General features: G+C 45.3%; 1 protein-coding gene across 4 annotated transcripts in view; it reads left to right on the top strand.

The window, feature by feature from the left end:
- Positions 1 to 12,839, top strand: part of LOC113831991 (KH domain-containing, RNA-binding, signal transduction-associated protein 3) — a 579,685-nt gene that overhangs the window by 415,709 nt on the left and 151,137 nt on the right. Inside the window, exon 2 of one of the 4 annotated variants that reach the window (XM_035449679.1) lies at positions 4,676 to 4,741. The exons of the other annotated variants lie outside the window; for them this stretch is intronic. The gene's annotated coding sequence lies outside the window, so the exon portion shown is untranslated. The remainder of the gene's footprint in view (positions 1 to 4,675; positions 4,742 to 12,839) is intronic. 4 annotated transcript variants of the gene reach the window in all.

Raw genomic sequence — 12,839 nt, 5'->3', positions numbered from 1 at the left:
TTAGGCCCTTTAGTCTTGGTAACTTGTGTGTGTGTGTGTGTGTGTGTGTGTGTGTGTGTGTGTGTGTGTGTAAAGACAACAAATGGTCACTGCACATTCATATGTAAATGCATGCATACTCACATGTGTATTCATACATGTGTGCATGATATGGAATGATGGGCTGAAGTTATGGAAGGTCGTTTAATCTATCTTAGTTCACTGCCAGGCTGGGAATGGAGTTTAGAGGTCACATATATTCCTAGTATACGAAAAGCCCTGGGCTCTTTCCTTAACTCACAAAAAGCAGAAAGTGAAATCAAGACTTGAAACTGTACTGCCTGCACCAACCACAGGGAGAGAGGCTAGCCACAGAAGAAACTTCTTTCCTGCTGCAAAGGAAGAGTGTATGGAAAGAAAATAATGTAAAATAGGTTAATGGGGTCTGAGGAATAGAAAATGTTGATGCCACTGTACATTATACTAAGACATGCCCATCCAATTTATTGGCGGTGTATTCCCCAAACTCAAAGGTCTGTGTGTCTGCAGTGACATTAGAATAAACCATAAGAGTAGGAAGGATCAAATCCTGCAGGCTGTTACTGGTTGAATAAAGAATCTGACCTTCATCTGAACCAACAGTGTGGGAGACCCTGAAGGGTTTTAAGTGAGGAAAGAAAAACCAGACTTGCATTTTTAAAGATCAGTGCGGTGCAGCATGGGCTTGCCAGCAATCATAGTATCAATGAGACACTGGACAATGAGACAGAAGGGGGCGGGGAAGGGGGGAGTAGGGCGGAGGGTGGGAGTCCAGGGGCTCCAAGAAAAAAAGCCACAGGGCTTGCAGACAAACCCACTGGGGGTGCAGGGAAAGGGCAAGGCTTCAGACCTCTGGAATAATGGAGAATCCATTCAAATGGATAGAGAATCCCAAGGGAGAAGAAAATGGGCGTGGGGTGGGGGAGAAAGCGGGAGCTATTTGCAAGAAAAAGGACAACTATTTCTTTAGACACAGGGACACAAAAGCAAAACAAAACCACAGCCTAATTGAGGCGCCTGTTATAAAAGCAAATTTGACGTCTTGAAGAAACTGTTCAAGGACTAATGACCTCGGCGGCATGCAGCCTGGGGTCCTCAGCTCATGCAATGTTCCCCGTACTGGGTTTTGTTTAAATGTTCTGTGAGGTAAACTGTCCTTTTTCTATTACAACCGCAGGTTCTTCAACGCCAATGGAATTATTTCTTTGGTGTATAATGTGTTTTTGAAAACCCAGAAAACAAACCACCAGCATGGCAGCAATTTCTATAGATTTTTAACATGTACTTTATAGAGAGTTTGGTTTGATGAGCACCTGCGGTGGTTTGGATGAGAAATGTCTCCTGTGGCCGTGGACATTTGAACACTTGATCTCCAGTTGGAGGTGCTATTGAGAGAGGCTTAGCTGGTGCAGCCTTGTTGACCAAAGATGTGAGCTCTTGACCTCCTGCTCTAATTGCCATGCCTGCTGCCACGCTCCTTTGCCTGTTCTCGTGGAATCTGGAACCATAAATTCACATAAAATCTTTCTTCTATAAGATGTGGAAGGCTTCAGGCATTATGCTGCCCCCGCCCCCTGACAACTGGCCTTCAGGCAGATACTTAGACAGCTCAAAGGGTCTTGTGTTGCATATCTACATCATGCGCTCCTTGGCTGCATAAGGACTCTGCACACATGTGCAAGTTTTCCCTTTTAAGCTAGTGCCTCCTACCTATTTGCCCCCTTTTCTCCCTTCTTCTGCTCGCCTTCCTCTTTCTCTTCCATCTCTGTTTCTGGTTGGCCAACACCTACCCCTCCCTTTGCTCCCTTTCCCCAGTAAACTCTATGTGGGTTTTACTGAGTTTTGCCGTTCTTGTTTCACCGTCCTTAGCAAAACAACAACAAGATGCTTTGGTTGTAGTGTTTTATAGCAGCAACAGGAAGTAATACATCAGCCTAATTTTTTAAAGGTTCTCATGAACTTACTACCACATCTATCATGGGCTAAGACGCTATGTGCAAGTGTCTTAAGTGCGCAATACTGCTCCATCTCTATATTTCTGTGAGGGAGATGTTCATGAACTGAAGCTCAGTGAGTTCCTTTCCTTGTTGAGCTCTGTCATAGCTTGCAGTTAGGAGGGTAGCCTCCACAGTCTATGCTCTTTCTACTCTGTCTCAGAAATACCTTGGATATGACCTGAGTGCATGCGTAAGGGCTCATAGGTAAAAGCTTAAACCTTGGGGTTGGTCATGATAAGAGATGGTGGGACCTGGACGAGGTGGAGGCTTGTGGAAGATCTTTAGGTCCTCCTGGGCACTGCCTTCAGAAAGGTTAAAGCCATGCTCATGAGAACCTGGTTAGGGCCTGAGAAGGTTGCTAAAAAGAAGGAAGACTAGCCCCTCTCTAGCCTGTAGATCCTGTCTCGTCTCATCATTGAATTCTTGCTCTTCCACACACTCTGCCCTCTATGAAGCCTTCACCATAGGCTGAAATGATGGGACAATCAGATCCTGGACTTTCAGCCTCCAAAACCCCAAGCTAAGTAAAGTTTTCTTCTGTATAAAGTACTCAACCTCAGTTCCTTAGAGCAGGAACAGAAAACTGTGATATAGGCTCTTGGTAATAGCCTTTTGTTTCAAAGTAGAACAACAGAGTCCTCTTTCTGATAAGTAAGATTAGGGGCAAAAAATCAAGATCAGAAAAACATCTAGACATTGTTTTTCAAGCTTACTGATGCCACCTTAGCTAACCATGCTATCTATGAAATGGGTTTCCAAAATTAGCTTTTCCCTACACTTCTTCAAGATTCATAGTTTCATAGATGAAAGACAAGGGAACCCCTTTCTTGGAAGGAGTGGCTGTCCTGTGTTTGAGGGAACAGTTGATATGGGAAACCACTGCCCCCGTTTCACAGGTGAAAATAACTAGAAACAACTTGGCTAGTTCCAAGTACATAGTAGTAATCTGGGAGGGAGAATTTCATTTGTAACCTGAAAATCCCACTGCTATTCATCCTGGTTATTGTTGGGGCTTTTGTTTTGTCTATGAAAGAAAATGTCAAGTCATTCTCAGGCCATGGAATGCTAAACAGTAGATCTGAGTGACTTGTATCAATAAATCACTCTTGATTTCTGCTGATCTTAATCTCTTTTCTTGGACAGACAAACACACTTTTTATTTGACCTCAGCACCCAAGGAGGAGCAGTATCTCAGACCAGTATTAAAAATCAGCTGCAAAGTTTGTTTGCTGTATTGGGATTATTCTATTTATCCAAGGAACCTTTACAGAAAACACACTGTATACCTGGTCATATTGCAAAGCACTCACTTTCTACCTGGTCATGTTGTGTTTTCAAATATTAACAAATTTTATCTTCCTAAGAATCCACAAAATTAGGTGTGGTTGTGACTCTCCTTTGACAATCAAGGACAGTAGAACATGTGTTAAATAACTATCTCAAGGTCACACTGGCATGAAGAAGCTGGCTCTCTAAGATACAGTCTTACCTGTCTTGCTAAGTGGCCCTGTATTTCTGAGGCAGAAGATGACATTGTGGTTTCTGTGGGTTTATTCCCCTGAGGACTAGCAGCTCCTATTCATGGACTCTGCTGTGTCCTCCACACCTGCTCAGATAAAAAAAAAAAACACTTCCCAGTCAAATACAATGGTGACATAGGCCTGGCCCTGCTCTGGAAAAGGCCGGAAAGGCCTCTTGCCCTTGGTTCTGACCACTCCCTTCATGTTTTTAGAAGGAGGGAGTTGAACTAACCCTGTGTGCTGTGTAGGGTTGTACTTCTAACAGCAGATATTGGGTGCTGTACACTGTTCCCAACACTTCATGGCTCATCTAATTCTCACATGTAGTGGGAAGATTTGCCTCCATTTCCTGGATAAGGTCCTGTGGGTTAAATAGCCCACAGACTCAGTCTGAAAACAACAGAGCTTGGATTTGAACCCATGTATTCAGTGCAGAGAACCTTGTTTTCCTCCTGTGAAACAGAGAACTGGTGTCCCCAGGCCACATGGGACACCAGTGTGTGGGACAGGCATGGTGTGAAATTCTCAGTGAGTGCAGACCCTTCACATTTTAAATGACATGTCAATTTTCTCTGAATGTGGGCTCTCATTCAGAAGTCATTCATGCTCAAAGTCTGAGGGAGATTTCCAAACAACATAAGGGGGAAAGGGAATCAACTAGAAAAGAAACTGAGGCCAGTCCTGGATGGCAGATGAGTAAAAATGTAAATGCATAAAGTGTAAATATGTAAAAAGTCTTTGTATCATCTGAGTCAACCTCCTTCTGGGTCTGGAAGGTTATGCTCTAAATATGCCATTTGTAATTCCCTGACCACTCTGCTTGGACTCTGCCAAAGGGAGGTACCTGCTGGAGGGACTAGTTAAAAGAGTGAGGTCGGGGTGCTTGGTCCCCTGGATCATTCCTGGATGTACCCTGTCTTCAGCTCCCTCTTGGTTGAAGGCTTTCTTCTGCCTCTACAGCTGACACAGACCTAGTTGTCCTTGCCCCTCTGTAGAGACGGGATGGCCAAGTTTTATGCTGTTGTCTTACACAGCTACTATCCCCTTTTGGTTTCTTTCTCCCCACCCTAACTTGTAAATAACCTCTTTTGGAAAATCCTGTTATGGCCCTTTCTGAGTACTCCATTTCTTTCCTCTCAGGACTCTAATAAATTGAAAGAGAGTATAAGCAAAAAGAAAATAGAAGACTCGCTGTTTGATAACACGGTAAGAGAAAACAATATACTATTACAATAGATGTTTTCTGTATGTGGGGGGTATAAGTATGTGCCCGCCTCATCCTTTCGTCTGCTGTGTGAAGTGTCTTACTATGAGACTTTGGTTTTAAGCACCTCTTTGAGAACAAACCAGGTTATATCTGCATGATGCTGAGGTTGACAGTACATCTGTTCCTGCTTGGTGATAAACAGGGGTAGATGTAATAAAATGGCTTGAGGTGGGACCTTTGGAGGATCCCATGGTGGGCGAGAGACAAATGGCTGGTGATACAGACAGACAGAGACCTGTAGACATAGCTTACGTGGAAAACTTATTGGGGGAAGGGAATGGAAATGGAGTAAGGCAAGGGAAGGGAGGGGGAGAGGGGGGGGGCAGGGACCTGCCTCCTTGGAGAAACAGCAGAAAGAGAGCAGAAGTGGGCAGAGCTTGCCTCTTAAAGAGACATTTGTACCTGTGTACAGAGCCAGGGTAATGCCTGCCATGCCTGTCAGGTCCCCCAATGGGCAGGGCCAGGTTTGCATTTGCCTGGATTATAACACTACGGAGAAAGGGAATAGCAAGTCAGCATCCCTAGAAAGCCTAAAGCTATATCTGATCCCACATGGTCATCTCCGGTGCCTGTAAGAAATGATGACCCTCAGTAGGCAGCACACATTTGCCTTCCATGGTTACTCTCCCAGTGACCAGCAGCAGAATCTCACCAAATAGTAACTCCAGCCCCAGAATTTACCCCATTCTCCAAAAGCAGGCATACCCAGATGAGTCTGCTCCCGCCTGCTACCCACAGTCCTCCCAGGTAGCCGGTCCATTTCTCCTCCCTTCTTATCCCACATGTCCTGATCCCACCAGCCCTCCCCAGATGGATTTTAGGGTGTAAACCACTAAGGGGGGGGCTTCTTTTCCTTAAATAGTGAAAACTACGCGATACTATTATTTTAATTTTTGAAGATTGTGAACCTCCTTTGGAGAAGATCTGAGAGTTTGATTGTAGCAGTTTGGTGGTAATGGTAGTAACATTAATAGACATAGCCATGACAATTGCAGATGCCACCTCTGTCGGAGGCTGCCAGCTGCTTACCAAGCACCCATTGTCACTTTTTCCTTATCGAAGGACTCCAGTTTTGTTGGAGATGGCAATGCACTCAAATGTACTGGTTATTTTTTTTTTTTTTTTTTTTTCAGCTTGATACAAGGTAGTGTCATCTGGGAAGAGGAAATCTCACCAGACTGGCCTGAAGGCAGGTGTAGCGAACGGGATCACATATTCTCGATTGATGATTGATGTTGATGTGGGAGGGCTCATCCCATGGGAGGCATTGCTAACCCGGTTCAGGAGGTCCTTGGTTGTATCCTTAAGAAAGTCGGCTGAGCAAACCAGTAAGCAGCACTCTTCCATGACCCCTGCTTCAGTTTGGTTCCTACTTCAGATGCTGCCTCGATTTCCCTAGTGATGGACTAGAATGTAGAAATGTAAGACAAATAATCCCCTCTCCAAGTTGGTTTTGGTCAGTGACTTATAGTAACAACAGAGAACCCTAACCATAACACTGAGCAAGCGTAGCCCTTGTCAGCTCTGCCCCCTGCAAACAAGTATACCCACTGCCAGTGTACATCCTTTTGGTTTTGAGACAGGATCTCACTATGTAGCCTTGGCTGTTCTGGAACTTGCTATGTAGACCAGACTAGCCTTGAACTCATAGTGATCTGCTTGCTTTTGATTTTTTAAAAAAAAAATTATTCATTTTTATTTTATGTACATTGATGTTTTGCCCGCATGTATATCTGTGTGAGGGTATCAGATCTTGGAGTTGCAGACAGTTGTGAGCTGCCATGTGGGTGCTGGGAATTGAATCTGGGTCCCCTGGAAGAGCAGTCAGTGCTTTTAACTGCTAAGCCATCTCTCCAGCCCCAGTGTACATCTTTAGCGATACTTCATGGGACTTCAGGAAAGCATCTTACCAACAGAAAAGGATGAACAAGTGCTAACCATTTCTTCCTTGGTTTCTCATCCTTCCCCTTATTCTTGTCTGGGATGAGGTCATGATGCCCAAAGTGAAAAGGGATGGTGGAAGAAACTTCATATCGATGGCGTCTTGTAGCCACCACACCAGGTGTCCACAGTGTATTTTGGGACTTTGTGATTTATTTGGTTAGATGCTGGGGGCAGGGCTTTAATTCTGGATCGCTCACTTCTTGACACTCTGTAAGGCCCAGTGTCCAAGCCATTGTCCACATGTATCTGATGTATTAGCATGTGAATGGATGCTATTGTTAGTAAGGAATTACTTATAAGGCTACATAATCAATTGAATTTAAATTTTAAAACAGTGTAGCCCTATGCTCTCCCCACTTCCTGGTGCTTCCTGGAACCACCTTCCAAATATCTTACTCTGGGCTATTATCTGGGGTGTGCTTCCCGGGGGACACACTCGGGGCTTTCACGGGGAACCTGATAAGCCACATGTCTTAACTGCTCTGTTATGGGACAGCCATAGGCTCTGCTATGGGACCACCTGGGACAAAGTTACACGTGTTCAGTACTAAAGCTAAATAAATCACAATTTTGTAATTTTTCTGTAATCACTGAAAATTTTGAACTGGATTATGACATGCCATGGTTTCAAAATACGAGATTCTGGAGCTATTACCAAAAAAGAATTTTAAAACTTATTAATATTTTTAGATTGTTGGCTACGACGTGGAAACATCATTCTGAAAACATTGGGTTGATTAAATGACTACATTAATGTTTGCTTCTTTTCACATTGTTGACTTCTAGACATTTTATGACTACATACGTAGCTCATATCAATGCCCCTACCCTGTGGCATGGTGATGGTCTACTGACATGTTATTTGTCCTGGCATCATGGATCCTGAGATTAGCACTTCACATTTATCTCATAAGGATCATAAAGTAATTCTTCCTAATGAGTGGTACCACCTTCATTTTTCAAGAAACACCTGGAGAGGTTGCGTTACCAAGTCTGTGTGTTGGTGTGTGCATATGAGTGCAGATGCCTGTGGGGGCCACAAGAGGATATCAGATGTCCTGGAACTGGAGTTATAGGCAGTTGTGAGCCCCTCACTCCAGGACTGGGAACAGAACTCAGGTCTTCTGAAAGAACCTCAAGTGTTTTTAGCTGCTGAGTGGAGCCACCCAATACCTAACACTCATCTCTTTCTTTTCTTGGATTTTATTTATTATGTATACAACATTCTGCTTCCATGTATATCTGCACATCAGAAGAGGGCACCAGATCTCATAATGGATGGTTGTGAGCCACCATGTGGTTGCTGGGAATTGAACTTGGGACCTCTAGAAGAGAGAGTAGTCAGTGCTCTTAACCTCTGAGCCATCTCTCCAGCGCCCCCCCCCAAACTCTCTTTGTAGATTAGGCTGACTTCAAAATCACTGATCCACCTACCTCTGCCTCCTGAGTGCTGAGATTAAAGGCCTGTGCTACCACTTCTGGCTAACACTGGTCTTATATGATGCCGAATGTACTGGACTTTACAAACTCCATCACCTTACAAATTAGTTGCTCAAGTACAGACAATTTGATACTTCTGATTGTTTTGGCAAACTCAGTACATGCGGTTTTACTGTTAATGCTTCCGCCACCAAAAAAAAAAAAAAAATCCTCTAATGTAGACGGAATTGCTTTTTGCACATCTTTATATATCCTGACAAGAAATAGTTGGCTAGTTGATGGACATGGATGTTTTTACTATAGTGGCAATAATGTTTTACATTTCAGCGCTGCTTTCCAAACGATAGAATCGTACAAAGCAACAGCGCTGGTGATAACTTGGTGCATTCCAGCATCACATATCACCCTTTTAGAACAGTATGTGAAGGGTACAGGGTGGCTTCCACATCAAGGGAAATAATAAAACACATTGCCAAGATGGCTGGATGTGAGAACGCATGGCAGTTTCCGGGGTCTTCTCTGAAAGTCTTTATTGGTCTCCTCAGATCTCAATAAAATAGGAAGAAAACCACTGTTACTTCTATACTTTCCAGGCTTAGAAATAGAGACAGAAGGATTTGGATTCTGGAGAGACCACCAAGGCAGGCCCTGATGGGGTCAAATATGAGGTCCCTGTCCTCTTTTCCTGCCCGGTTTGCCTGCACACACCTGTCTGTCATGAGACTGACCCTGGACCTGTTGGTTTTTGTTTCCTTGTTTGTACCTTTGAAGACAGGAAGGCGTCCTGGTCCACGTGTTTCTCTGGTTTTCTATGCATCCTTCCTTTTCTTCCTTTGGCTCTGTCCTCTCCCACACTTTCCCTTTTCCTTCCCTTGTCCCTATTTTCATTACCTTCTTTCCCTTTCACATTAGAGTCACAGCTCCTCATTTTCTTAATCCGGTTGGCATTACAGTCCTACCTGGAACTCCTTTCAGTGGGGACCTGGCAAAACCCAAGTGGCTCTCACGCAACGCTTTTGGGGGAATGTGCTTCCAAACTTGGTCACCAGGGGGTGTGCGCGCAATTTCTGTGTCATCTTTCCTGAGGGAACAGAAGTCAGATGGCTTCTGCTGCTGAGGTAATAGGGAATGTGCAAGGGGACCTGGGCTTGCCATCCACCTGATAGAAAGGGCCTTTGCAAAGCATGTGGAAACAGAGTCAGCAGGCTAGATGTCTCTGGGTATGTGTGGCTGGGCTGGTTGGAAGGCATGATTTTTCCTGTTCTTTAGTCTGGGCTGAATAGAGAATAGGAATAGACTATAGGGATAGAGAACATGTGTGTGCCTGCATGTTCTTGTGCACTGACACGCTCGTGTGTCTGTACTCACGTGTGCGTGTGAATGTGAGCAAATGCATCCAATTCTCCTTCCAACTTCTGGGCTTTATCAACTTTTTTTTAGCCATACTTTCTTAATCTGAGTTTCCTTCCAGCTAGAGTGACTACTGATCTGAGGGTGGGCGTTGGACTGGGAGGATTCCTGCCTACAAAAGTGTCTCCTACCCTTCCAGGGTTGCATTCAGCCCTTTTGGCCATAATCACAGCTTTGGGAATCTGTTTTCTGTGGCAACAATCGGAGTCAGAGACCAGAGTGGATCTTCTGGGCTCCTTTTTTTTCTATTAACGAGTTGATGACAGATTTCTAGGTGAGGCTATGCCATCTTTTGGTGCCCTCCTTACATGACAAAGCCACTGTCTCAAGCAGTGGTGTTACAGAACTGACTTTCGGGAGGAATGCCCCCTAGATAAATGACTGCTCGCAGTGAACTGACCACTCAACCAGACGTGAGGCTAAGGAAGGAGCTGAGCAGGCTCCAGGGACATGGGAGACGAAGACTCGGTGTGGTAAATGTGAACAAGAGCATAAGTGACTCTGATGGAGTGTGGTAGAATATTATTTTTAGGTGTGTGACTTTCGTTTATGCTGCATTTGTTTAACTCAGTGAAGCTGTGATTCTTTGCCTGTCTAAAACACCTGATGGTCCTAACAAACGGTGAGGCAGGAGCAAGGATAGGTGGGGCTGGCAGAAGGAGAAATAGAAGGAGAAATGAGAAAAAGAAGGAAGAAAAGGAAAACAAGGAGAGGAGATGTCAGGACCAGCCACCCAGCCAGCCAGGGAGTAACAAAAAAATAAATAAATAAATAAATAAATAAATAAATAAAAGAAAGATAAAGGCCGAGAGGAAAAAGGTAGATAAGATAATTTAACATAAGAAAAGCTGGCTAATGACGAGTCAAGCTAAGGCCGGCACTCATAATAATAAGACTCCGTATGTGATTTATTTGAGAGCTGGGTGGTGGGCCCCCCAAAAAAACCCAAAAAGAGTAAAAGACATTTAACATTACAGTGGAGAGAGGAGGAAGAGGTTTAAATCTACTTTGAGGTTTGAACCTGCAAACTGGTCATCACCTTTGCCCTGTGCTCAGAGATAGTGCCGGTGCAAGATTGATAGCTAGTAAACAATCAAACGGGTGGGGGCAGGGGAGATGAAACCTGGTTTGGACTTCTCTACTCAAGATAATGCAGCATAAAGCTCACCTCTCTCCAAACACATAGAAAGAGAAGTTCGTTGTGTGGGCAGCAATCCTTTCTTATAAAGAAACTACCTCACTGACACAAAACCTGTGATTGGTGCATGCCCTGATGATGTCAATCAAACACTAGAGCTGTGTCTGCCTCGCTGGAGTCAATGTCAGCGGCCGGGGCTTTACCATCTGTCTCTTCTTGAAATCAAATGGCTGGAAAGCAGGTGGAGGTTGTGCATGACAGCCACCCCACCCAACAGGATTGCCGAGACTGGCTGTGGCTTCCTCTGGTAGCCTGGGATGATGGGGACGGTTGGCCTGGGAAGTACTTCTTGCAACTCGGGGGGGCTGAGTGGCAGTTCCCTGACCTGGATGTAAGGAGAAGGTCGCCCCTCTTCCTGAGGTCGGCTGAGGGACTGCAATGAAGGGTGGGGAGGGAACTTGCGTTAGGTCTGCATTGGCATGGTGCCCTGGCCATAAGGTGCCTTTAGAGAAGACCCCCTTTGCCACATTATGTCCTCTAAATGTGGAATAGTGTCGGCACACAGTGTGTGCTTGGAAAGATCTCTGGCCTAGAAGCCCAAAGACCTGAATGTAATTACTGCCAGTAGATGTTTGCACGAAAACTGCAATTTTCCCCAAGACCTAAGCCTTTTACTTTCTAAAGGACTTGAAAGCTAGGGGCTGCAGGAATTTGGGTTCATGAAGAATAGCAGAGTCTGTGTCAAGACTTGCAGGTGCCCTGCAGTGGATGGATCTTCTGGTCCAGCCAGACTGGTGGGTGGGGACAATTTCCGGATCCTCTTACAGAAACATCAGTCTTCTTCCCTGGAGGACCTGGCACCTGCCCTTTTGGAAAGTTCTGTGAAGAGGAGGGTCCCCAGCAGACACTTCAGCATCTCTGCTGTCAGCTTGGTGTTTATAGTCCTCCTCCCCAGCTGCTGGCAGGACATCTCTGCCAAGTGCTCCGGTGGGGTGGGGGTGGGGGTGGGGGTTGTGGAACACAGATTTGGTCTCACATGTCTCAGATCACTACCTGGGGAGGTGGGGGTGGGGAGGCTTTGGGACAGTGGTGGGACAGTTGGCAGAGTATGAAATTACTCAACCTCGGATTAAGTGGAGATGCACAGAGTCTTTGCTGTGTGTACCCAGAGGGCTATGTGGAAAGCTGCCAGAGCAGCCCCACCCTTAGTAATCGCTTAAAAAGACAACCGTCAGTGAAGGTTTAAGACGACTACAGAGGCAGAAGATGGAAGACCCCAGGCAAGAAGCACTCTTTCACCAGGCGCTCTGTCTCAGAGCATCACTGGAATTTCAAGTCTAGGGTGGGGGAAAAAAAAAAAAAAGACAAGCAAGAGGCATGTGTTTCCACTTAGATGTAAAAGGAGACAACTTTCCCTCAAGAGCCCCACATAACCCAGATATTGGAGGTCTGTATGTGAGTTTCAGACTTGGGGCTCATTGGGATTCCTTGCAACTCTGCTGGGGTTGTGTTCCATGTCCAACAGCGAGGACCACACAGATGGTGTCTGCCTGTTGCCTTTCAAAGCTTGTCTCAGAGAGCAGCCATGCAAGGGAGACTGCCTCGGAACAGCCAGGCTTTCATTTTCTGCTGGGCGCTTGTAAAATGGCAAGTCCTCATGAGCTTTCTATGAAAACCTCATCTCCACTTGACAAATGAGGAAACGGAGGCACAGGTGACCTAACTTTGCTAAAGGGCCGCAAAACTAGTAACCATTTCATTTGCTGTCTCTTGAGAGTTTTGATTAGCTAAAGAGAGACACGGGGACACCAATGCATGGGACTCTGGAGTTGCACCTCACTGTATACAGGGCTGGAACTAGGGATCAGGTGTTTGGAGGATTCATTCCTTCAGCAAACTTTTCTTGTACCCTCCCCATACGCATCCTCGCACCAGGTGTGGGAAACCTCTCCCTCAGAGAAAACTTGCTGTGCCCTGGGGTAGTCCAGGGCTAACAAAAGCGGGGTTGCAGTTCTGTGAATGGTTTCAGAACCGAGAAAAGAAAATGAAGCGATTTGGTTTTCCCGGGGAAGTCTTCGGGGCTGTCAAGGGACTATGATCTGGAG

The sequence above is a fragment of the Cricetulus griseus genome, chromosome 10, assembly GCF_003668045.3.
Source record: "Cricetulus griseus strain 17A/GY chromosome 10, alternate assembly CriGri-PICRH-1.0, whole genome shotgun sequence".
Lineage (NCBI taxonomy): Eukaryota > Metazoa > Chordata > Mammalia > Rodentia > Cricetidae > Cricetulus > Cricetulus griseus.
Note: the sequence above shows the minus strand (reverse complement) of the source record. Positions and strands in the feature narration are given on the sequence as shown.